The 25,291-nt window shown below is 42.5% G+C and overlaps 1 protein-coding gene and 1 pseudogene across 2 annotated transcripts in view; one reads left to right on the top strand and one right to left on the bottom strand.

Annotated features, from left to right (window-relative positions):
- Positions 1 to 25,291, top strand: part of LOC126186917 (homeobox protein araucan-like) — a 323,994-nt gene that overhangs the window by 63,722 nt on the left and 234,981 nt on the right. The gene's annotated exons all lie outside the window — the stretch shown is intronic.
- Positions 21,719 to 21,835, bottom strand: LOC126098120 (5S ribosomal RNA; annotated as a pseudogene).

The following is a 25,291-nucleotide window of genomic DNA, read 5'->3' as shown; positions in this document are numbered from 1 at the left end:
CGGCAGGAGGCGGTAAAGACGAGTGGCAGCTGGTCCACGTGCAGAGTGGCTCGGGCGCGTTGCGTGACGTGTCTCTTGTTTCCGGCGAGCCCCCGGTCTAGGGTTACTGCCTGCTGCCGCCGCCGCTGCCGGGCCGGTTCTCACTCCCGCTCTCCTTCATTAGTCGCCACGCTCCTAGGTCCTGCCTCTAATACAGTCGCGCTTTCATGGTTGTCACCATTGTCATGGTGCTCCACTGACGACGACTGTTCGAACACTGTATGTTCGCCCATCACTCAGCTTATTTCCCTTTGTTTGCCTGCAATGGTTCGAGCGTCTGCTTCGCTGGCTGCGTCAACTACGGGAGCTTTTCTGATCCTTGCAGGTACCAGAATCGGCTCGGAGTACGTCGCCTTTACAGAAGCTCGAATGAAATGCTGAACTCAATCCAAGCATAACATGGCTGTGTTGATTACTATTGAGCCCTACTTAGCCACGGTGACTAATTACTTACCTATGATATGATTAGCGATTCTCTGTTAATGCTGTTATTGATTACTGAGTCTCGAACGTTCTTCGCAGTTCCAAAAGATGGGTTTGTGTACCTGGCGAAATACATGTTCCACTGGTTTGATGTATGTATGTACGTTGACGTAATAATGTGTGCTGCTGCTTTAACAATGAAAAAGGCAAACATGCATGCAATGTGTACTTGATAGCCAATAGGTTATATTTTGGGTAGCGTGCTAGACATCCCAAACAGTCTTCCTACAGATCAGCTGTGATAAGATTGTCATCATTGCGGAGGAACCTAAATACTTTCACTGGGAGGCCAGGTCCTTTGAATCACGGATTTACTTCAGATTTTGTACACCTTTATTAGGTCATTAATACAACATAAATGTGCTAGTACTAAGGTGCACTAGTCTGGCGATTCCGAGAAAATCGTAAGAAAAGTTTTACGCGTCTGTAACGTAACAGATGTATCTGTGCGTGGGTACCGCATGTTAAAGAGTTCATGGTGGTCAGGGGACTGATGAAATGCATGACATCTGTGATGCTGAGAATATTTTTCTAAAGTTTTAGTGTGAATCTAGCCGGCACGGTAGCTCAGCGTGTTCGGTCAGAGGGTTATGTGTTCTCTGTAATAATAATAATAATAATAATAATAATAAAAACTGAGTGAATTGATCAACAATGAACTGAACTGCAACGGGTGTCAGGGGACGTCCGCCCTGAACAAATGCAACAAACAAAATGAGATTAAAAAAAAGGTTGGTTAGCGTACGAGCTACATTACAGGGACTAATATGAACCGGCCGCGGTGGTCTAGCGGTTCTAGGCGCTCAGTCAGGAACCGCGCGACTGCTACGGTCGCAGGTTCGAATCCTGCGTCGGGCATGGATGTGTGTGATGTCCTTAGGTTAGTTAGGTTTAAGTAGTTCTAAGATCTAGGGGACTTATGACCACAGTAGTTGAGTCCCATAGTGTTCAGTCATTTGAACCAAATCCGTGCTCCCAACGTCGTGACCTCCCCTTGTTAGTGATTTCCGAACGATGGATTTGCATCAACATATGCACAATGACATTATCGGTCATTTCGACCACGACATTTTGGATTAAAGATGTCGCACCTTCTTTCGAGAATAGTGATGTTACCACTTCCTCATATTGTTTTCGGAGGAAGGCATTCCGGCAAGATCACCTTTCCCCTGCAAGTCTATTTCAAGCATCTTGCCGGTATTCTGATTTTCACCTTTCCTCGGCAACTCAATTTCAAGTATCTTCTTCTGTGTACTCCGTTGTTAAAGATGCTGCGCTAGATTTCGCTTTCAGACTGGGAGAAAAACATAACATCTTTGTGGCCTCGAGAGTCGACGTCAGAGCACAGTTTTGAAGATCCAAGGTTCGGTGCCCCGTATGTTTATTTCGCCTTTGACAGTGCTTAGTGTATAATCGGCAAGTTATTTCGAATTTCATGTTAGGTGCAGGTCCTTCCTAAAACTTGATGTGCAAGTCAGTTCTCAGGAGGGAAGAAGACATGGGTACTTTACGTACACTAGGAGCGAGTTCAGTGGAACACGGTAGTGTTCAACCAATATCTGACAGAAAATAAAGGCGAAGCAGGCGAATGGAGGCAGGATGTTAATAACAGCATCATGAATTCACGGAAGGCGAGCCATAAGTAGCGAAATTGTTCGTGGAAATTTGAAAATTTGTCGTAAGTTCCTATGGGACCGCCGGCCGAGTTGGCCGAGCGGTTCTAGGCCCTACAGTCTGCAATCACACGACCACTACGGTCGCAGGTTCGAATCCTGCGTCGAGTATGGATGTGTGTGATGTCCTTAGGTTAGTTAGGTTTAAGTAGTTCTAAGTTCTAGGGGACTGATGACCTCAGAAGTTAAGTCCCACAGTCCTCAGAGTCATTTGAACCTATGGGACCAAACTGCTGAGGCCATCGGACCCTAGGCTTATACACTACTCAATCTAACTCAAACTTACACTAAGGAACACACACACACACACACACACACACACACACACACACACACACACACACACACACACACGGGGGGAGCTATGCGAACCGTGGCACGGCACCTCAGACGACGCGGCTACTCTTAATGGACACGAGGAAAGGCAGAAAGAAAAAAAAGCAACCCGAACGAAAGTTCATACGCTGCGTAACTTGTAGGCAGCTATAAGTTTGAGCGTCTGACATCGTTTTCGTTAGAAAACAAATCAAAACAGGCTTCGTCATTCCCTATACGTCAAGTCTTATCTGGCTCAACTCTAAAGTATTGCCACGATTTTCGTAGAGGCAAACAAGCGGGTTGGATCGTTTGAAAATCTCTTGTACTGGGCCGCGCAAGTGAAACGTTTCAAAACGAGCTTACAGAAATACGCCTCCTTAGGTACTGTCTGAGGAATTTTCCCGTAACTTTAAACACGTTTCCTCGCCATCGGAAACGATGAGCAGCCGGTGAGGTGAAAGACCTCATACAGCACTGTTTATCCATTATTTGAAAGGATTTGCAGTTGCCAATCTTTCCATAATGGTGGAAACGTAATGATGTCCTCGGTGGATGTGGTCTGTGACGAACGCCCGCCGTTAGTTAGATGCTTCGATGCTGTGTGTGGCCAAAGGACTGCCCCCTGCAATGATGGTGCTGTGGAGCGCCGTTTAGCCGCAGAGGAATAGGCTGCCGTTGCTGAGGCAGTGGGTTGGGGGACAGGCACCAGAGCGAGTGCAGTGGAGCTGCGCGTTTTGTGGCCTCCCGCCTATCTATTAAACAACGATCTGCTTGTAGCTGTTAATTCGCACCCGTCCCTGTCCAATAGGCGTGCGGAAGTGCGCCGTTGCGGCGCGCGCCAACAAAGGAAATGTGCCGGTTAATGCCTGTCGCTACAACCGCCGTAAAATCCGCTCAGCCAACGGCTCCATTCGGCCCGGCATAACGGCCATCATTTCCCGTCCATATTGTTATTGGCCTGTCTCGAGATGCGCCGACAGAGCCACGACAAGGAAACGGCACTGCCGCCTCTATTTCCCCACGTCTTTCGCAGGAAAGCTCCAGCCAATAAAGCCGCGACAGAAATGGGTGACTGCAGTTTTACTAAGGATCCCTGTCTGTTCGCTAAGAAACTGGATCACTACCGCTACTACAGCGAACCTGGAAAATCTCTCCGGGAAGTGTCTGCTTCATTTTCCATGACTGTATATTGTAAGGCAAATTTAACAGCGAACAGTTGTCTTTGCGGCATTAGTTAAAATACGCATGACTTATTTCTCCAAGATGAAGTAAAAACGATGTCTATACGGTAAATCTGTACGTTTTCAACTTTCGGACGTCCTCAGTTTCGTTGTCATTAGTTAGAGCGTTTCTTTCGGATTTCGGATATGTCCAACACTTACCTTAATTTCATTACATATTTTAATTCTGGTCGGCAACCAAAATTTTAATGCTGTATCCTGAAACAATTACTTTATTGGAGAACCGTGTCTATGACATAATAATGTTTACACATCAGCAACCAACCACAGTGTGATTTTGATTAACGTTGAGGACCGTTACTGGTATAAAATTACAAAGTCCATCACTGGACGGCTTGCATGCTATCACAGAAATACATGGTGTATTGATTTACAGGTGAGCTGCCCTAGGATAAACTTCAGTTTACAGTTGAAATTTTGTGGTGAAAATGGGTGCGCCACAAAATTCGTGTTGCCGTCCGGCTTACGATTTGAAGTATTGAAAACTGAAGTTCACGGCGGTCGTCTCGCAAGTTCTCTGTAACTTTAATTTTCTACTGCTCCTCTGACAGTCTGGATTATCGATAGCTCCTTCCAGCATTTCCTACCTGAACAAAAGCGTTTTTAACCAGTATTTGATGTGACCGATTCTACCCTATTTTTAAGTTAACCTTTCCATTCATTTTGAACTTGAAATATCTTCAGGAAGCAATCGGAGACTAAAGTGACGATCTCTGTGACAGAACTAAAAGTACGACTGTTCCTCACGAAGACCTACAACATCGCCATGTTCCACTGGCCTGTCCGCTACTCTTCTGCCACAGTATTTACAGTTCCGAAAATTTCGATGGTTACAAAAACTCTCCAGTATCAGTGGATTTCTTCGTGTCGTGTGTTTTTAAGAAGGTTTTACTTACCGTGCGGAAGCCGTCATTTCAGCGTCTATCTATATTGTTCTTTCGATTATTTGTCTCCAACAACAAGTCGTTCCATTTATTATTTTATTGATAGCTGTTATTTTTTAGAAACTATAGTATATACTTCAGAAGTCATCGGTTCCTAGACTTACACACTACTTAAACTAACTTACGTTAAGAACAAAACAAACACACACACACACACACACACACACACACACACACACACACACACACACGGGCGCGCGCGCGCACTCGAACCTCTGGCGAGAGAGGCCGCGCAATCCTTTACATGGCGCCTCTAACCGAGCGTCCCCTCAGCGCGGCTTTTCGCTGCACGGGTTTCGACACGTTACATTGTGGTTTTCAGAAGCCTAGGGACGGTATAAATCTACACATTTGTGTGAAGTACAAGAGGTGTATTATAAAAACTTGCTCAGTATTGGTTTAGCAGGTGTCACTATCTTCTTCAAAGTAGCATAATGACATCATATGTCCAAAAATGTACATATTGAAAGTGACTATTTGGAATAGAGATTTACAGTAAGTGAATCAAATCTATGCACGCGTCAAGCTGTTGTGCCGTACAAGGAACATAGATAAAATTGTATAAAAAGTATAAAGAAGGTATGTAAATAAGTTATATAAAATACATTTGGAAAACTATGACCCGTAGTTCTAATATACAAAGGGAATGAGTTAATTTTCACATTTCATCAGTGATGCTGCACCACCAAAATAGTGTATTTTTCAGTGCAAGCTGATCATTCCAGAGATCTTTTGAATTTAGGTGGGAATGTTTACATATTTCAAATTCTTAATTTTGTAGCCATTCTCGACTATATGCAAAATTTCGATGTTAACCAAGGATGGTGGAGGAAGTGTGTTTTTCTCGATTTTGAGATGTTCTGTGAACGTTGACGTAAATCACTTCTGGTCGTCGTCATTGAGGAAATGCTTATGAAACAGGGTTTTAAATGGTCTCCCTGCCTTTTCTATATAAAAACTCGGACATACATTACATTGTATTTTATATATCCCAGATATGACAAATTAGTCAGGTGGAGGTTTTAATGTGAAATCATTCGATTCTGCTGCTGTAAGCTTTTCCTTCGTCACAACCCCTTATCTTGGCTCATGTAACCCACAAACAACTACTTCTTTTGTCTTTAGTGTTCTGACTCGTTTCATGAGGCCCAGCAGAATTTCGTCCCCTGTGCCAGTCTCACCTCATATTAGTCCTTAAATACACATACCACTGAAAAATGGCAAGTTTCAAATGTTGCAGCTATGATGTCGGAATCTAAGCGTTTGAGATATACTGTTGTAGGATTGATGATTGGCGAGGTGTGGACCATATGGAAAACATTGACAAGAATGGACAAAATGTCTTAAGATATCATGAAATAACTTCCACGCAATTAGAGGGAGCTTTAAAGAGTGAAAACTCTAGAGGAAGACAGAAATTGAAAAATGTCCAAGAAATAGTGTACGACGTTGGATGCAAGAGCTGATCTGAGATTCGTAGATTGCCACAATAGAGGAAGTCATAGCAGGCTGAATCTCGGAAAAAAAAAATCTTGTGTTCAGGCCATCATGCAAATAAACTACCCCTTACCGATCATCCTAAGTTGGAGTAGGAGGTACACGACTGCGTACAGCTCATAACTGGCGCCAGGCCTTTTCTTGGCGGCCTTGGGCTCGGGTACGCGTTTAGATGCGAGGGCTTCTGGAGGTTTTCCGGAAGAGAAGCGGAATTATTCTTTGGCGAAGGGTTCGGCCGGGGGCAGTAAAAGCGGCCGCGGAGGGCAACGGGAGGCGGCCGGAAGGTCGTAAAGCCACGAGCGGCGACAGCCACAGGCCGCAGGGACCACGCCAGACCAGAGAGCGCCAGGGCCCGCCCTTCCGCTGTGCGTCCGCCAATAAAACACGCCGCTTTGTCAGCACTCGCCCACCGCACCGCGCTGACAATTAATACCACCCTCCCTACTTTGCTCCCGTTCCTTCCTATTTCCACTTTGGCTCTCTCCTTCACCGCTTCACTCGTCGGTTCTTTCTTCCGTCGATGCTATCGTATACCCAGTAGCTCTGGCCGGTTGTGAAGTTTGTGTGTGTGTGTGTGTGTGTGTGTTCAGTGAGAGGGATGGAGGGAGGCAGGGGGGGGATGGGGAGAGAGAGAGAGAGAGAGAGAGAGAGAGAGAGAGAGAGAGAGATATCGATGAATGAGGGCGACGCCGGGTGATCTTCAACAGATCACGGTTTATCGGTAGAGCTGAAGCTCGCTAGCTTTTACACCACACAAATGAAACGTAAATTACGTAACTTCCTCATACCGATACATCTGAAGATAGAGCAATGAAATTGGAATTTTTGTGGTTGGTTTTCATACCGATTGAAGAACATGAAACGTCAGCTTTTAGAAGCTAATGTAAAATTAAATAGCTACTGTTAGAGTATAATTTGATTTTTTATCGCTAGTTTATTATTGTACAAACTAGAGCATGCTCTGCTCTGCTCAGATCGGTGGGTGGAATTTACAGCGTATAACCACAGCGAAAGGTAAAGTGAATCACAAAACTCAGCTTACCGAATGATAATTTGCATTCGTCGTGCGTATGGAACGCTTCAAAAATTTGCATCTACTCTGATCATCGTCGTCAAACAGTCAGTTGGATGTGGAATGTTCATTGCAAGGTCACCCGCCGGATTTTTGAACCAAAGCACACTGCAAAAATTTACCGGATCTCAGCGGGAGAGCTATCTATTTCGGAATCAGGCGGCTTCATATTTAGGCAAACAACGCAGACATCTACGTGTAAGTATGTTCCGAAGCAAATGTTCTGAAAGTGAGGCGTCTCATCCATACATCAGCTCGTGTGAAAATTCCGTAGCTGACAGGTTCTACTAAAACTTGCCCTGTGGCTTCGAAATCGATTGCAGTGATGCTGTAAAAAAGGCGATATATACGACTGTTACCATAAACCAATAGAATGGTGATTATTTTTGATACTTAAAATTTGTATTCAACTTCTCAATGTTTGCTGAACATTATAAAGAATCATGAGGTATTAATACAGGGTGATTCAAAAAGAATACCACAACTTTAGGAATTTAAAACTCTGCAACGACAAAAGGCAGAGCTAAGCACTATCTGTCGGCGAATTAAGGGAGCTATAAAGTTTCATTTAGTTGTACATTTGTTCGCTTGAGGCGCTGTTGACTAGGCGTCAGCGTCAGTTGATGCTAAGATGGCGACCGCTCAACAGAAAGCAACTTTCCACACTAACGGGAAAGTCAACCGTCACAATGTCGGTATATGGGGCACTGAAAATCCGCGGGAAACAACTCAGTATGAACGTGACTCGCCTAAGGTGAACGTTTTCTGTGCCATTTCAGCCAATAAAGTTTTTGGTCCCTTTTTCTTCGAAGGTGCTACTGTAACTGGACTACAGTATCTGGAGATGTTAGAGAATTGGCTGTTCCCTCAGCTGGAACAAGAAGCACAACAATTCATATTTCAGCAGGATGGAGCGCCACCACATTGGCACTTATCTGTCCGTAACTACCTGAACGTCAACTACCCGAGGCGATGGATCGGCCGCCAGGCAGCCCGTGACAGAGCACTTCATCACTGGCCTCCAAGAAGCCCTGATCTTACCCCCTGCGATTTTTTCTTATGGGGGTATGTTAAGGATATGGTGTTTCGGCCACCTCTCCCAGCCACCATTGATGATTTGAAACGAGAAATAACAGCAGCTATCCAAACTGATACGCCTGATATGCTACAGAGAGTGTGGAACGAGTTGGATTATCGGGTTGTTATTGCTCGAGTGTCTGGAGGGGGCCATATTGAACGTCTCTGAACTTGTTTTTGAGTGAAAAAAACCTTTTTAAATACTCTTTGTAATGATGTATAACAGAAGGTTATATTATGTTTCTTTCATTAAATACACATTTTTAAAGTTGTGGTATTCTTTTTGAATCACCCTGTATTTAATTTTAATTTAGTGAGGAACTGAATCACTATTTGTTAATCACCGTACTTTCGAGATACATGTTGATTGCCAAGTGCGCTTTACCATGTAACGTAAATTCAAAGCTTGCGAGAGCGTGCTGAAAAGCAATGCCTCCGAATCTTTTACGTAAAAATCTCTTAAAGCTTTATAACTAAAACATTAACATTCTACGTCTTCATGCTTCATGTCTACATATTTATTTATTTCACTCTGGTGACGAACACTTTTCTCCTAACGAGACACTAGTTTTTTTTATGCCGTCATTGCAGCATATCTGACTTTGGTGACGGAGCCACAGTCTCACCTCTCCTTACACCGCTTCATCACTACGAAAGTGAGGTCCACGAAGATGATCTTTAACTTCTGGAAACAGATGAAAATCGGATGAGGTAGAGTCGGAACTGTTTGTAGGATGATTGTTGACAATGAACCCAAGGCCTCGGATTATTGCAGATGTCGCAGCGCTCGTGTGGTCTGGCATTGTCGTGTTGAAGTTGAGTGTGCTCCATGTATGAGCTAGAACCTCGATTACAGCAAGCTGTTTCTCACGCACCGACATAGTACAGTTACACACCGTCATGTTACATGCTATACTTCGAAGCCCATTAGCAGCAGAGGTCTGCAGGTATGTAAACCTGAAAAATAAAGATGTAGAATGTAGAATGTAAATAAAGTTCGTTTTATTTAAAAAGCTTTGAGTTTTCACATTAAAAAATGCAGGGACGTTACTTTTCAGACTGCTCTTGTGCAGCACGTGTTTTATCGCACACAAGTTCGTCGATTCCATCGTGTACTGTTTGCTAGCGTGGAAACTGGACGTGGTGAACACCGGTAACTGCAGCGTGCACGTGTCAGTCGCTAATCAGGCATCTGCAGCTCAAACAGCAAAGTACACCGAAACGAAAATCGCGATATCTTCAACAACATTTAGTGGGATATAGTGCCTCTGCTAAATAGTTCACGCAGCAGAGCAGCGTTCTCCCTTGCACTGTTGTAACTGACGGTAAAGTAGCACTGTGCCAAGAAAACATCAGGCAATTGACAGTAAAATAACATTATGCCAAGAGAATATCAGATTTTGTGTATAGGTAATTATGGACTGAGTTACTTCATGGTAGGCACTACAGCCCAGAAACACGCCATAATTATTAACGCGGTGAATTAATTAATTATAAATGAATGTTTATGTTGTAAAAATTAACTGATTTACGAACTTTATGTTATTGGAGTTATAGGTAACAATCATTATCATGGGCCATGTTCAGTTGCGCTTTTATCAGCGTATAGTGTCACGCATTGAGCTGCAGACAGACTGGTTTTCCTGCGTTCATTTGTTGATAAGTGTAAATCCAACCGAACTTAATAAAACCGAAAAATCCTACGTTAACTTTTTTAGTGTTTCTGTGTACCTGTGTGACTCGGGAGGAAAGAGGGTCAAGACTGCACAACTTTCCCACGTATTAAACAACATTCTTCCTTGAGCCATCTGGCTTTCTATCTCACCTTCATATGACACAAGGCCGGACACACTGTCATGGTCGGCAATGTGTGGCTCACAAGTTCTTACACGATATGATTCGTTTTTCCGCGTATCTTCCCTGCGTTGAGCGATACATATCAGGAGTTTGATTTGTCACGTTATATATTTGTGGTAGAATAACACGTTCATGTGTCGAAGTTTTTCAGTGCCTCATTAACTCTTGCTTACTAAACCGTCGTAAAATTTACGACTATAGTTAGTACCAATTCGCGGTACCCGCATATTTGGTGTTGTCAGTACAGGTTGTAAAACGGTACACTCTGTTCTTATTTTGTGCGTGACAACACTGTAGACCTTATAATTGTAATCAACTATGTATAATTCCTACGGAAAAATATGTATTAATAAAATTTAGGTTGGTTTAGTGACACTGTAACATTTCCCCGTCTTTTGGTGTTCTAGAGTTAAATTACGTTTTTCCTTTATTTCGTGAACAGTAAGTGCAGGAGAGTAGACAAAATACCTGTTACGCATAACAGCATGTGCTCACTGGAACAGTTTTCGTCATTTATGATCCAACCTTTATGGAAGACATATTTACCTCAAGATAAAAAAGTACTGGAATTTGTTCAAGTAATGCTGTCTACCGTCTGATGGTTGGTCTAGCCTCTAAATTAGGAAGAAATAAATTGTTTCAGAAGTAGGAAAGTTACAATTTTCATAATCACTGATATTTCCGAAAGTAAGCTCGGTATTCTGAAGTTATCGTGATTAAGCTTTACACAAGTCACAGTAGTCTGGGCGCCTTCGCTCAGGAAGGAACTGCCGCACGTGTCTCTTGTAGCGAGCTTCGTGGTCCACGTGGTGAGTGCGTCCCGTTACGCAGCAGCCGTACGCACGAAGCGTACGCTTATTGTCTTGCAGCGTGACAGACGCTTGGGATGGGAGACAGACACCGTTACGTCTCATTGTCTCAGGATCTCTTCGCACGTGCTACGCAGCCAGAGCTGTACCGCGTGGGGGCTCAACAGCCGTAGCTATTTGCTAGCAATGCGGACGCTATAGCCTACCGCTGTGTTACCCGTATAGAAGCGGAAACGTGTGAACAGCTCGTCCAGTGAGGCACCTGTGTCTGGACTGCTTTGCACGTAGAAGCCAGGCGAGGAAGCAACAAACCTGCATGCCTTATGACCGAACAGAGGCGAGGCTGTAAAAGCGCTTCCCATCGACCGCATGTGACGGCGATCGTCTGGGCTCTTCTTTAGGATCCAGCAGTCTCGTAGGTACTGTTCCCAGGAACCCTGGGTGCATACTCAGTCACCTGAATAGTGTCCGTTTGAAACCAGTGCTAGGTTGATACCGCAGCTTACATTTGCTCTGAAGGGGTGTCAAGCCCTTAAAGGAAACGCGATGCTTCCATACTGACAAACAACTCCAATTATACGACGACAATGCTTACGACTGAATCGGTGTAAAACTGTCCTAATCGCATGCGAGTGGCCCCAATATTCCGTATTACGATATCACTGGTATTAATGCAGAGTCTAGCAACTGTTACGGCCTGAAGGATACAGCAATAAATTGTTTTGAAGGCTTCTCAGTTTTCTGCATATTAAATTAAGATACACCATACGTATCATTTCCTTTCTTTACGCCCCGAGTTCGATTCAGGGCCTGGTTGGAGATTTTCTCTGCTCGGGAACTGGTTGTTCGTGTTGTTATCATCATTCGTGACAGTGGCTCGATCGGATTGTGTAAACATTGGACTGTGAAAAAATTGGTACTTCGTACGGACGCTGATGACCGCGCAGTTGAGCTCTCCACAAACCAATTCTTTACATACTGCCCGCATTCCTCTTTGTTAGTTTGCGTATCCATTTTCACATATCGAGTTGTCTACGGATTTTTGTGTGATCCTTGCGCGTTAAATTTAAGATATAAATATTGATAATCAGTGTGACAGCCCCTTCACGAATAAATATAAATTTCATTGAAATTTTTCTTTGCATAAAAACATTTCAACTAAATTCTACACGTCACTTGCACAAGATGCTCATAATATGGATAATTTTTACATCTGGAAATGCAATAAGAGTATTATAAGCGTCATGTCAGTTTCAGCATACGGCAATTTTTCACTTCCTTGTTCTTCAGGAAGTGATTAGGATTACGCTACCAACAACACAATACTCCAGTAAGTTTCAAATAGTAACATTTATGAAGTAAATTTCCGTCCTTAGAGGAGGAACTTAAATACACAATATTGATCCTTGAGGGTATTTTCGTCTTTCGTTGCAACTACAAAAATGTGTGCTTTTTTTTTTTTTTCACCAGGCGCGTTTCGCTTTCTTGAGGTAGAGCATCATCCGTAGTCTGTAATTACGATATTTACATTTTGATTTCCTTAAGATCGAAAACAGTTCGTTAGCAATATATTGGTTTGTACTTACGGTGATTTTCGCTTGATTTCTAGCATACATCGGGTAATGTGGCCAGGTAGCACATCGCTGATGTTTTTCTGCTTTAGGCACTAACAGTTGACTAATTTTTAATTGTTCTGCAGCACCATGCATGTCTTACTTTTTTTCACAGCTCACTTTTTCGCACACCACTATTTTCTGTTTGTTTTCATACTAGTAAGTATCTGTTTTGGTTTGTGTTTTGTTGTGTTGCCAACATAACCTTGCCACTAGTTTGTCTCTGGCCTATAATCAATCATATTTTCATACTAGATTGTTGTATGCGTGTAATTCTATTTAATTATGTTGCTGTGTATTTATACACTGTGTAAGAGTAGGGAAGGAATAGTGATTGATTTATTTCTCACTCTCATATTTTTGTTTGGGGGGGGGGGGGGGAGAAACCACGATGAGTGACCATAAGTGTATAGTTGTGTGATTTAGTGGAGAAGGTGAGGAGCAAGAAGTGAAATGAAATTGGGAAGGGATGGGGGTGGGAGAGGAGGGGTTCGATGGGAGAGTGAATTATATTACGTCACCCTATGCATAATAAATGGACCTAAAAACAGAGTACAGCAACTGCACAAATATATATATATATATAAAAATGCGTACTGCTGCAGAATAACTATAAGTTAGACCGCAGCTATCAGTGTCTAAAGCAGAAAGACATAAACGTTATGCAGCATTTTCCGATGTATGCGAGAAATCAAGCGAAACCCACAGCGAGTACAAACCAACACATAGTTCGTTAACAATGTTCGGTCTTAAAGTAAATCAAAATGCAACTAACTTAATAACAAGCCAATGATGATGCTTTGCCTCAATAAAGCGAAACGCGTCTGATGAAAGAAAAAAAAAACGCATTTTTGTAGTTGCAACCGTCAATCAGACACGGACAATTTGACCACACAGATGAAGAACACAGTATTGATGTTCCGCTATAACATTTATTTTATAGTTCGTTATGAATGGGCTTACGGCTATCCAGAACATCGAACAGTTTAAGAATAGATAGTCCACACATCATCACTGAATGTTTATTGTTGCACAATAATTGATATTTGACCTTTTACAACTAAGGATCAATAAAAAAAACACAAGCCTAATGAAATTCACAAAGAAGTTATGTACAAATAAATCTTACGTCACTTTATACTCAAAAGATTTAGATGATACATTAAATAATGAATGACATACCTCTTGCTAACGTGGTAAATATCTAACGATATCTACATTTGTAATCAAACAGCACAACCAAAAATTAGCTGAGGCATTAGGTGAGATAACACAGAAATTTCTTTGAATCCTTCTGAATGTCACACCACACCATTATGAAACACTAAAGCAACAGTAAAACCGGTTTCAATCCTCTTTCCAGCAGCCTCTTCCGAATGATAGTTCAGCCACTAGAAAGGGGATTTTATTCTAGTTAAGACCGGCCATGGAAGCCTACGCACTTACATAAATTATTTATTTAAATCTAGCTTGAAGGAGTCTTTTCTTTCATGCCCATGTTAACGCCGGTTATCAGTTAAGGTCGTATACACATAAGCATTAAGTTAGATATGTTGTATATCTATTGGGCGTTATCTCATAACTATCGCTCTCTTTGCGAATGCGGTCAATGCCTTGCTAGATTCCCCTACAAACAAGAAGCGGTGAACGGACTGGAAACTTAAGTGAGGATATATAAAGGACCGTAACGTTATTTATAGCAAAACTGAAATTATCACTGTGTTTAATTCAGATTTTATTCGAAAGTTGTTGATCTGTGACATGACACATAGGGATGTTGTAGGAAAAGTAAAGAAAAGTACAGATTTATCATATAGTGCCAGAGAACGCAATGTCCTCAACAAAATTATAAAATAAAAAGCTCGCAGAACAAAAATGTATATCAAACACCGCTTCAATATTTCGTCGAACTTTCATAATACGTGTTTGCTATTCGTAAACAACTAGCGTGCTTATCAGTAATAACGGGAAACTCTTAGCTTTGATCATGATGAAAACGTTGTCGAGTACAAGATAACAATAATTATAGACGTTTGTGCAGCTTAACTGGACTTGCACAAAAAATAATTACTTTAGTTACCTAAAAGGAGAAGTTACAGGATCAAGTAATTTTTATTAATTATAAAATGGAATTCTTATTTTGTAAGGATATAAAATACATAGTGGGTTAACACTGAACGACGTACGGTTCTAATTACGTACAAAAATGTCGTCGGCTGACAGTCTTTCTATTAGCACCATTTACTACGTCATTATGTAGCGTACCAAAACTACTGAAGTGTAGTTTTGGTAGAACGCAATTCTGGCTTTAACACGAGTTTTGTAGGAAAAAAATAGGTGAGAAATATTCTGGAGCCTCTGAATGTTACCGTGAAATGATTTCCTACTTCCACACACAAGCCCAGATTATATTTTATGCAAGACATCACGCGACAACTGTACTTACCCGTCAAAATTGTCATTCGAACACTATTACAGCTGTAGATTAAAATATTCTTTTGTCTTAATTTCCAAGTTCTCAGAAGTTTTCCTTTTTTGTAAAGGATCTGGCTGTCGTGGAAATGCTGCCCAAGATTAATATAATCTTTGACTCAGTGACTTCATTTGCAGTTCATTGTAGTGGATCCATAAACACGTAGGTTGCTCACTTTCGTGTAGGAAACGTAAGGCGAAAATTAACTTTGGTGAACGGATTAATCGATGACTGCTTTCAATAGAGGGGACACACGGTAGTGTTAAAAGAAAGATTTAACAATTGGAACTTAGTGGTGTACACTGCCGAAGAAAAAAATCATATTATCTTTGGCCAGTACTTTATCTGATGTAACAGCTATCAACTATTTCGGTTCGACATTACTGGTGCGGCGATCATGATCTAAATATGCTAAGCGACTGCTGAGCTGGGACTAATTGCAAATATTTGTCTATTTAAGTTCGGAGACAGAGTTTTCGGGGTAGACCGACACATTCGACGCAAAATACGGTCATTAAAAATACAAATAAATTTGTAACCATTCGCAAATGATGATTGATGTAAGGTGCAGTGGAAGATTTTTAGACCTAAAGATATAAAAAAACCTTCAAACAGTTCATCGAAACGATTGGAAAGACTCTTGACTGGTCAGTTTATGTGATCGTTCTAAGCTTTTTGATACCAGTGCCTACCAATTTTAATTGTATGTTGCAGCACTGTGGATGGTCACTAAGTGACCGAAAATCGATTTTGCGGATAATAAAACAAAAAAATACGACCAATGCTGTTTCTCCTTCCAATTATATCCATTATCTGGTCGTGGTGCACAGAACACTCCATGGAGTCGCCAATCAATAAAAGAAAAATAAGTTGCTAGTTAATAGTAAGTCAACTAGGATACCCAAATAAAATTTGGTGTTTGGTTTAGAGAGCACAAATAGATGATCAGATACCTCTGCATGGCTTATTCCGTGTCTAACCCGTATCGACATCAGTAGCACTTATTAGCGCTTGTATGTATATTTAGAGGTTTTACCCATATTGCTTCTATGGTCTCTATTTTTTGTTAAACATTTTACACAATATTTGAAGGACATTCTTACTTGTGCAAGCACTTCACAAAATACTAAACCATGAGATGTTTTTGGGCTTTCGATGGATGCTTTCAGTCGTTACTTTACATAACCAGGGAGGCGTGATGGGAGTAACAAAGTTAGCCTTGCGTTGTACTTGGTACGTGCCAATGGGGGCTCCCGGCAGACAGTTTACACGCGGTGTCAGACGAAAGCCATGTTTTGACCGTCGGTTCCCACGAGTACCGTTGGCAGGTGACCACGGACGTAGCCGGCGGCAGATTTGTATGCCCGGTGTCCGGCAGCGGCGGCAGGTAGCGGCCGCCTACAAACACACCCACTTGACACACGGCTCTTCCGCCCCGTCTTGCAATTCCCGCCACTCTCCTGTATTACTGCGTCTCTCTTATTCGGCGGACATACTTTCCTGTAAAGTGTTGTCTCTTTTGTACACGGTGAAAAGAGTAGTAGCGTTTGATTTCCGGAGCCGATTTCAACACAGCGTCCATGGTAACTCGCGTTATAATGTCTCCAAGTCTTCCTCCGGCAACGTCCCCTGTGGATGTTCGCAGTACATGGGACCACGTGGATCATTACCAAAGAGGACCCATATTAAAAATTCAAGTCTTCAGTTTACCACTAACACTTCACTGAGTCTCAGTAATTGTGGTCTGCACTATTTCTTTATTCGCTTCCTGGATTGACTGTATTGAGCGATGAGATGCAATGTATTCATTCATTGCTCAGTTATTTTTGTAAATCGTTTTTGTCATGTCATTCAGCCTTCTACTTCGTGTATATATGTGACTGCTCTAGTTGTAGTTAATTTATTTGGTGGCAAATCACGTCCTGTATCGATCTCATGGAGTGAGTTTCCCTGTTACAGCACAACAACTGGAAAGCGACTGTGTAATGCCTGACAGTCAAGAAAATATCTTTTTATGGAATATGGCAGGGAAAACAAACGAAAACACACATCTTCGCAGTACCTATAACTCATTAAAACAATGTTTGAAAAATAGGAGTCAAAGTATGATCATTGTTAATATTACTTAACTAAGTTCTCTTAAACTTTCCCCGATTTCAGTTGTTAATTTTCACACCGGTCATACTTGCACATCTATATATTTTCGTTTTAATGTTGTTAGTTACAAAATTTTGTAGCGCTACAGTTTTTGGGAATATGTTATATATTTCATTGAGTTTGTGTTTTATCAATATTATGGCTCACACGTCGTTTTATACTGTATTTGTTACGCTAGAATGTGTCTACTCGATGATGGGGCGAAACCGGTCGTGATCGGTCAACACATGAACCTGTGGCAAGTGGAGCATAACGTTCGTCATGTACGTTGTTTTTTAAATCTTCAATGTGGGTTTACGTTTTCTGGTATTTTCAGGGAACGAATTAGGAGGTACCTATGGAAAGTGTAACGTTTTTGTAATTTTAAAAGCCAGCAACTTTTCAGATAGTATGCGGTCTCTTTAATATATTATACAGATATATTTGTGTGATATTAAAACCACTGCATCATCTAAGAAAATGGAAGCTGTCGCTAAGAAAAGAAAAGACTCAGTTGAGAAAAGAACTAGTATTCTTCTGTCATCTTTTATAGCATACACAGATATTCTTACATTTACATAGTGCCTTCGTATGAAATATCTTCTGTCTTCTGTGCAAGCCATGTTCAGTGCCAGAATTCCAATTCAATTTTTTTGAGTAAGAGCATTGACAGCAAAATAGAAGTAAGCGTGAAATTACGTCATGAGGGACTAGATTAGGGATTTTTAGATGGGGTTTAGATAGGGAGGGCGCGCCATGTTATCTTGTATGGAGAGTAGAAGTAACTTCGGGTATGCCTCAGGAAAGTGTTTTGGGACCCTTGCTGTTCAAAAAATGGTTCAAATGGCTCTGAGCACTATGGGACTAAACATCTGTGGTCATCAGTCCCCTAGAACTTAGAACTACTTAAACCTAACTAACCTAGGGACATCACACACACTCATGCCCGAGGCAGAACTCGAATCTGCGACCGTAGCAGTCGCGCGGTTCCGGACTGAGCGCCTAGACCCTTGCTGTTCACGTTGTATATTAATGAACTTGTGGACAATATTGATAGTAACCACAGACATTTTGGAGATGATGCAATTATCTGTAATGATGTACTGTTTGAAAAAAATCTGCATAAATATTCAGTTAGATCTTGATAAGGTTTGAAAGTGGTTCAACGACTGGCAGCTTTGTATACAAGTAAAACTGTGCACTTTACGAAAAGACAAAAAACCGTGTTGTCCTATGACTATAAGAGTATGGGAATCTGCCAAGTCATACATATACCTGTGTGTGACATTTTGTAGGGATATGAAATGGAATGATCTCATAGGTTCAGTCGTGGGTAAAGCAGGTGGTAGACTTCAAACAGTGGAAAATCCGGGATGGAATGTAACAATATTATGAAAAGGATTTGCTACTCACCACATAGCGGAGGCACTGAGTCTCAGGTACAAGGTAGATACAACAAAAAGGCGTCAGAAAGTGAGCATGCGGTCAACAAGGCTTTCGTCGAAAATAAACCACACAGACACACACACACACACACACACACACACACACACACACACACACACGACTATTGTCTCTGGCAGCTGAAGCCAAATCCTGTGACACTTTCCGATAGGCTTTTTGTTGTGCCTATCTGCTAGCATCTATGCTAAACGGTGAGTAGCAACTTTCCTTTTCATAATGATGCGGTACACTTAAGTTTATTGATAGAAAACTGGGGAAATGCAATCAGTTTACAAAGGAGATTACTTACAAATCACTCGTACGACCTATGCTAGAATAGAATATTGATCAAATGTGTGGTACCCGTACAAAATAGGACTCTAATTGCCAGAAATTTGTTTCTCTCATGGCAGAGTGTCACAGAGATGCTGAAAAAACTTAATTGGCGGACTCTTGAAGATAGACGTAAACTGTCCCGAGAAAGCCTACTTAAATGTTTAAAGAACTGACCTTCAAATGATGACCCTAGGTATATACTACAATACCTTACGTATCGTTTACGTAGGGATAAGGACGAGAATATTAGATTACTTACAGCACGTACGGAGGCGATTAACAACCATCCTTCCTGTACTCCATATGTGAATGGACCGGGAAGAACCCCTAACTGGTACAATAGTATAGATTCGCTGCCGTGCACTTGACAGTGATTTACAGAGTATAGATATAGCCGTAATAATTAAGAATTCAGGAATACTGTAACAAGACACGGCATTTAACAGGGGCACGAAAAGTCTGTCGTAAATAAAAGTTGTGTGGTTCCCTGCCAGGTCACGCCTTTCTTTTCGACGCCACTTGAATGGCTTGCATTTAAGTTTCCCTGCTCTTTTAAACAAGCAGCTCCTCAGTTGGTCTTGCGAGTTTGAGTGGAGACCATTCGAGACCTTGGTGCCACAGAATAATGGAATTAGGCACCTCTGCATAACTAGTCAATAACGATTATCACTAGACCACAGAAGCGAATGGCTGTTGAGAACATCATCTTAGCCCTCTGCCCAGAAAGTGGACTGGAAGGAGGGTAAAAACAAAGTCGGATGGAATCCCACACGGGTAGTGCGTACCACGGAGCAGGCGGTCCATCCAATTATTGTAAGGGTGACAGACTAGGAGGACACATTAGTTGAGGGTGAGATCCGAGCTACATCACGCAAGCCACTAAGTAAAGTAGGGCAGGTACAAGGTTTTCCACCACACCTTGTGGGCTGAGGGTTAACTGACGATTTTTGAAGATAGCCCCGGGAGGCTCAGGACAGGATTGGAAGGCGGCCCCGGTGGCGCGGCGCCCACCAGCTACTGGAGGCGAGGCGGCTGCCGATTGACGGACGGCGTCAGCGCCGGCGACAGGGAATCCCAATGACGTCGCCGTCGCCGTCGGCCGCGTCCAGCGCGCGCCGTGATGGAGCGCCCCGCGACTGCGCTTCCCACACAGGCCCGCGAGGGCGGCTGCTCTAGTCTGCATATAAAGGGCTGGCGGGCGCGCACGTACAAGGCTCCGGCCGGCACGGCCGTTTCTCACCTCACCTCCCCCCGCGGGCGAAAGCCCCGTCCTTGGAATTATTCCATTCTTCGCGCCTCCCTCGACTCCCGATGGCTCCCCAACCGTGTACAGTCGGATTGTGTGTGCCATACGCTGACCTCAGTTCATACAATACCGGACATACTCTGCTCCGAAAAATAATCGTTCGAGGAATGCTTCTAGAATCGGGATCCAAACATTGACCTGGGAATAATTACGACCATACAACAAAATCCTCTGGAGATTTATTATCTTGACATATTTATTCTTCTGTGATGTTTCAGGGCACCGTCAAATGGAGACAGTGGCAGATCATTAGTTCATGTAGGAGCTGGCGAAAGTTACTGCAACTATGCTGTGCGAAATAATAGCTAAAGTTTTTTTTTCCCGACATTACCTTGGCATGAGACGGAACATACCGGGTGATCAAAAAGTCAGTATAAATTTGAAAACTTAATTTTTACCTGTCTATCTACATTATTCCGTGGTTTATTGACACACATGCTTAGAATGACATGAGGTTTTATTAGAACCAAAAAAAAAGTTCACAAAATGTCCGACAGACGGCGCTGGACAGCAAAACGTCAGTGTCTGCGCATGACGATCGTGTATAAAGGGAGGCTGTAATGAGAGAGAGAATCAGATGCGCCAGCAGTCGCAGCATGTTGACGTTACCTGAAAAGGCGCTTTTAGTGTTGCTCTATTATCAGAATGGGGAATGTGCTAGTTCAGCGTTACGATCCTATCGCCATAGGAAGGGGATTCGAACGGGTAAAGGTCCGTTGACAAATGCAGCGGTGGCGAGAATGATTTCGAAGTTCGAAGCCACGGGTTGTTTAGACGATAGACCCCGTAGTGGCCGACCGAGCACAAGGCGTAATGCTGCTGAGACAGTTAAGGAAGAAATGGAGACTGTAGCGGTTTCGTCTATGCATAGGGAAGTCTGCGCTCGTGCAGTCACACGTCGCATCGGCATTCCATACACTACTGTTTGGTTGGCACTTAGGCGTACCCTCCGATGCTATCCGTACAAAATCCGTCTGTATCATGAACTGTTATCTGGCGATTTAGTGAAGTGGAGGGCATTTGCGGTGTGGGCGTTTCAAAAGATGGCGGAAGATGACGATTCGTTGAGTAACGTGTTGTGGACCGACGAAGCTCATTTCACGCTCCGAGGGTCTGTCAACGCCCACAACTGCAGAATTTGGGCTACCGAAAATCCTAGAATGTCGTGGAAACTCTATTGCACGACGAGAAAGTCACGGTATGGGTTGGATTTACCACATCTACCGTTATCGGGCCTTTTTTCTTCGAGGAAATGCGTGATTCTGGTTTTGTAACTGCTACCGTGACGGGTGAGAGGTACGCCGATATGTTACAGATTCGCATCATCCCCAGCCTGACTGATAAACACTTGCTGGAACGTACGATGTTAATGCAGGATGGCGCCCCACCCCATACCCCGCTTGCCAACAGCGCTCGGCAGACCGGATGGTCACCCATCCAAGTGTAGCCCAGCCCGACAGCGCTTAACTTCGGTTATCTGACGGGAACCGGTGTTACCACTGCGGCAAGGCCGTTGGCGTGAGATATTAATTTTTCTTTATATTTCACAACCGATCTGTTTCTGCTAAACTGTCATTATCCAGTGACTTGTGGTACAATGGGGGTGATAGACGCGTGAAAGATCTCTTGCGCGCGTCGTTTGGTGATGATCGTGTGCTCAGCAGCCACTTTCGTCATGAGCAAGTGTATCGTGATCGACCGACATCTCTAGGGATGCTGAAAGACAACATCCGACGCCAATGCCTCACCATAACTCCGCACATGCTTTACAGTGCTGTTCACAACATTATTCCTCGACTACAGCTATTGATGAGGAATGATGGTGGACATATTGAGCATTTCCTGTAAAGAACATCATCTTTGCTTTCTCTTACTTTGTTATGCTAATTATTGCTATTCAGATGAAGCGCCATCTGTCGGACATTTTTGAACTTTTGTATTTTTTTCAGTTCTAATAAAACCCCATGTCATTCCAAGCATTTGTGTCAATTTGTACATCTCTATCTACATTATTCCGTGATTTATTCAGTTTTCAAATTTATACTGACTTTCTGATCACCCGGTATAACCATCTCGCAAACACATACAGTAACTTCACTCCACACCACAACATGCTATCAAACCTTTCTCCCTGAATGACATCATAAAACAGGTAGTACCTTTACCGTGTTCACTTTTCACGTGTAAACGAAAAAGGGATATCAGGGTTTATCGTTGGACCGATGATTAGACCACTGAGAGCAGAGTAAAAGCATGGTTGGGGGTTGGATAGGAATAGAAATGAGCAGTATCTTTCTCGCGAAACCATCCTGGCATATTTAAGCGATTTATGAAAACGATTCAAAACTTAAAATGAATAGCCAGACCGGGATCTGAACCCCACGTTGTCGCCAGTGCGGTACCGTAACACTGCGCCATCTCGCTTGATGGTGAAGCATTTCTGCATGTTCGCTGTAGATTCCCGTGACTGTGCTGGAATTTCTCAGCGCTGTAATGGTACCAAATGTTTACATAGACTCTTAAGAACTCAGGCTATTTTACAGTCATCCCGACACAGATAAACTATTACTGGTAGCTCTCAGAATCTTTATGCGGCTATCCCAAAATGAAATATTTGCATCAAGCCGTTGGACATTCTGCAGCGTTTTACTAGAATAAGAGACCTTTTAAGAGACGGACGAATATTGCAATCTGAGTAGGATGGACAATGATGATGATGATGATGATGATGATGATGATGATGATGATATTTGGCTTGTGGGGCGCTCAACTGCGCGGTTATCAGCACCCGTACAAATTCCCAACCTTTGCTCAGTCCAAACTCGCCACTTTCATGAATGATGATGAAATGATGACAACACAAAACACCCAGTCATCTCGAGGTAGGTGAAAATCCCTGGACAAGGAGGGAAGTGTAAGAAATAGTAATAAGGCTTTCACACGGTAAAAAGCCTTTCTATGACTAGAAACAGCTAGTAACCATAACGTAATACACACGTCGACGCCTTAAAACATTTGAATATGAAGCATGGATGAGGGGGAAGACAGAAATGAAATGATCAGAAGCCTTTGCAATGTAGCGTGGATGTTAAAACAGATCGAGTAAGGAACGAAGACACCCTCCAGTGAGCGAAAGAGAATAAATTCCTTAGAAACAAAGGGAAGAGAGAATTGTGGATCGCACATTGCGACGTAACATGACATGTCTTGTTGCTGAAAACAAAAATTTAAATGCACGGTAAGAAATCGCAGGGGTAGGTCCGCATATGAGTACATAAATACACCATCCATGAGGTCGGGTGCCGTAGTTTTGCTGTTGTGAAAAGTGAAGTGGCAAGTTACAGCAAATCGATCTTCGGGAGGATACGAATATTTAATTAATGTAGAGGATAGGTTTCAAGATCTTATCTGTTACTTTTTAAGACCGTATCTATTTGCGGGCGCTTATCTGATACACTCGTTTTGGAATTATTGGTTCTGCTACTATACTTCAATTTGTTCATGTGTATACAGGACGAAGACTGAACATATTTCTTTCATACATGTATGACTGCTTGAGAATACACAAATTAGCATACCAGAACACCACTTCCAAAGTTTCAGATGTTGTTCAGGGATATCTTCAGAGTATTTTGGTTTAAGGGACATATAGTCTTCGACTAATGGCTACAGAGTCACTGAATTTCGTGTGTGGTTTTGCACCAATTAGCTCTGTATCCGCCTTTCACTGAAAATAGCGCACAACAGTGCAAATGTCAACGGTTTGCCTTGGTGTCCATTCGCTCACGGCACCTCTGTAGTTATTTTACTATTCACCTTCAAACTACTCGCCTATGTCTTAGGCTTCTATTTATCGTTGTGTAATTTGTACGGTCGCAGGTTCGAATCCTGCCTCTGGCATGGATGTGTGTGATGTCCTTTGGTCAGATAGGTTTAAGTAGTTCTAAGTTCTAGGGGACTGATGGACTGATGACCTCAGAAGTTAAGTACCATAGTGCTCAGAGCCATTTGAACTTTTTTTTAAATTTGTACATTAACAGTGATACGCAGCGGTAGTATGTATGAGTCACTGATGACGAGTTGGCTACTGTGCATCGCGTGCAATGAAACAGCTGACCCCAAGGGATGGCAACCACATCACAGTACAGTGAGGGTTGTTGTACATATCTGTGTTGTACGTCGTGCATTTTGGTTGTTGCATATTACATGCTTCTTGACTTGGCGAAAGTATTTTCACAGCAACAATGGTGACTGCAATAACATACTGAATAAATCATAATTACAGTGTTATTCTGGAATAGTCACTAGAAAATACTCACAAGGTGTACCTGAACAACTTCTCGAAGTTCGTTGGTGGAGTTATGGTTCACACACCATATGTTGGGTCATTTAGCTGCCCTACCCATATGCAGTTTATCCAACCCACAGAACCTTCAAATACCATGAGCAAGATTGTCATATTATCTCACTTCCTACATCGAAACTGTTAGTACTGCAGAAAAAATGTAAAAGATTATCTTGTAGGAAATTGAATGCAGTTAAATTTTAAACTGGGATTCGTTTTCCCTATATGCCATAGTTTGCCAATTATTAAAGAAAACGTACAGAAGTGAAAGTGGCGTCAATCGCGTTTTTATTGAATAACTCGAAAAGCATGGCCTCCAGCGTAAACATAACCCAATACAAAATTTAACTACATTAAATTTCCTACAGGAAGGTCCTGTTCACTTTTTCTGTAGGACTAATAGTTTGGGCGTACCGAGCGGGAGAATATGAAAATTTCACGCGTCGATTTTGAAGGTTTTATGGGTTGCTTAAAACCCACACTTAGGGACAGCTGGATCACCGTGTATGTTGCGACTAGTTTCTGGTCCGCAGCACCTTTCTCAAGCTTTCATCCATGCATTAAATAAATGAGTAGATAAATAAATACGAGCCCGCATCTCGTGGTCGTGCGGTAGCGTTCTCGCTTCC

This window comes from Schistocerca cancellata, chromosome 1, assembly GCF_023864275.1.
Source record: "Schistocerca cancellata isolate TAMUIC-IGC-003103 chromosome 1, iqSchCanc2.1, whole genome shotgun sequence".
NCBI lineage: Eukaryota > Metazoa > Arthropoda > Insecta > Orthoptera > Acrididae > Schistocerca > Schistocerca cancellata.
Note: the sequence above shows the minus strand (reverse complement) of the source record. Positions and strands in the feature narration are given on the sequence as shown.